Below are 2461 nucleotides of genomic sequence, written 5' to 3' on the forward strand. Positions count from 1 at the left end.
CCGGATTTGTACATGTGTAACGATAAGACGACATTACAATCGAATTTTGAAATGTATAACGATGAGGCGGCATCGCAACCGAATTTTGAAATGTGTAACGATGAGACGGCATCGTAATCGAATTTTAAAATATGCAACGATGAGACGGCATTGCGACCAAATTTTGAAATGTGACAAAGAGACGGCATCACGACTAAATTTTGAAATGTGTAACGATGAGACGGCATCACCACCGAAGTTTGAAATATGCAACGATGAGACAGCATCCCGATCGAATTTTGAAATGTGTAACGATGAGACAGAATCGCGATCGAGTTTTAAAATGTGCAACGATAAGGCGGCATCGCAACCAAATTTTGAAAGGTGTATAATGAGACGGCATCGTGACCGAATTTTGAAATGTGTAATGATGAGATGGCATCGCGACCGATTGGGGGAAAGAAGTACGATGAGATAGCATCGCGACCAATTTTTTAAAACCTACGATGAGATGGCATTGTGATCCACTCAGAAAAAAAATGTATGATGAGGTGGCATCGCGACCAATTTTTGGAAAATGTACGATGAGATGGCATCGTGACCAACTTGGAAAAAGTGTACGATGAGGTGGCATCGCGACTATTTTCATAATGTCAACTCTACCATATTCCATGACCTTCTTGACTTCCCTCTTTGGCCATCCAAAGAAATCTTGTAGAACTTCTTCATAGCTGTCCCGTAGAGGGGGACGGAAAAGTCTTCCTGACGGCCGTGAGAGTATGCAAGCTCAAAATTCTTCAACTATGGGGGTTATCTTCACCTCTCCAAATCTAAAAACGTGCAGTTTTAGATCCCAACATTGGTATACTTGTCGAAGCATATCGTGATGGATCTCCACATACATAATCTTTCCAAGGATCGATAGATACACATCTTCCAAAGTGGTTGGATTGTTGGCACTCATGTCTGCAGTCCATTTACGTAAAGTCTCGTCGAGAGTTACCTTCTTTAGGGGATGCATATTGCCTGTACACAACCAAAGAACTCCTTAGTAAACTGGAAAAGATTTCTCTTTTTTTTTTTCTTTTTTTTTTTTTTTTTTTTTTTTTTTTTTGTCTTTTTGGACTCAAGGAATAGTCAGCTCCTACTAGTAACACATGAGGAGATGCCAGATGGCAGATTTTCATTGGACGGCAAAAAGTTTCTTTTGATGGGTGATGAAATTGCCAAGTGGTGGATTTAGGGATATGCCCCTAATGAAGGATTGATGTGACCGCACTTGAGCATACCAAGTTGCCTACATATCCTTTGAAAAGGAATCAGGTCAAACGTAGTTCAGGTAGACCTGACGGCTACACAAAATATTTCTTGAGTTGGTCCATGTTGACAAGGCCTTTGACGTCTTCTCCATCAAGATCCACGAGTCGATTAGCTTGCCTGGTTAGGATTCCTTTACTTGATAAGGTGTACTCCAATTCGGCCTGAACTTGCCCCTTGGGTCGTGCACAGGTGCCCTTTGCTCACGAAGAACTAAATCTCCTTCTTCGATGTTTCACGGGTGGACTCCTTTGTTGAAGGCTCTCACCATTCTGAGCTGGTACTTCTTAAGATGATCCATGGCTTTCATCTTTTTCTCATCCAATAGGTTGAGTTCATCATGCCTTTCCTGCATCCATTCTCCTTCGGGTAATTTGCAATCCATCAATACTCTGAGGGACGGTACTTGGATTTTCGCAGGTAATACTGCCTCTATTCCATAGACCAATGAAAAAGGAGTTGCCCCAGTAGAAGTTCGAATGGACGTCTGATAAGCCCATAATGCATATGGGAGCTTGTCTGCCCAATCTTTATGAGTATCAGCCATTTTTTGTAATATGACTTTGACATTTTTGTTGGCTGCTTCCACTGCTCCGTTAGTCTGTGGTCTGTAAGTCGTAGACCGGTGCCTCTTGATACCAAACTTGGCGCAAAACTTATCTGTTTTTCCCAGGAAATGTGCCCCTTGATCAGATATGAGGGCATGTGGCACTCCGTATCTGCATATGATATTTTCCTTAATGAACTTCACTACTTTTGCAGCTGTCAAGATGGCATAAGACTGTGCTTCCATCCATTTGGTGAAATAATCTATGGTGACGAGGATGAATTCATGTCCGTTGGACGCTTTTGGCATCACCTTCCCTATGATGTCGATGCCCCATGTGGAGAATGGCCAGGGAGTATTCAATGAATGGAGTTCCGTGGGAGGAATATGGATAATGTTGGCAAATATCTGGCACCTGTGACATCTTTTCACAAACGTGGCACAATCTTCTTCCATGGTTACCTAATAGTACCCAGTCTTAGGATCTTCATGGGAAGCATTCTAGCATTCATATGCGGTCCGCAAATTCCCTGATGGATTTCCTTCACGATTGTTTGAGCTTGTTCCTCATCTACATCGAGCAGTTGTATGCCATCGTAAGATCTTTTGTACAATAAG

Source organism: Telopea speciosissima, chromosome 11 (assembly GCF_018873765.1).
Source record: "Telopea speciosissima isolate NSW1024214 ecotype Mountain lineage chromosome 11, Tspe_v1, whole genome shotgun sequence".
Taxonomy (NCBI): domain Eukaryota; kingdom Viridiplantae; phylum Streptophyta; class Magnoliopsida; order Proteales; family Proteaceae; genus Telopea; species Telopea speciosissima.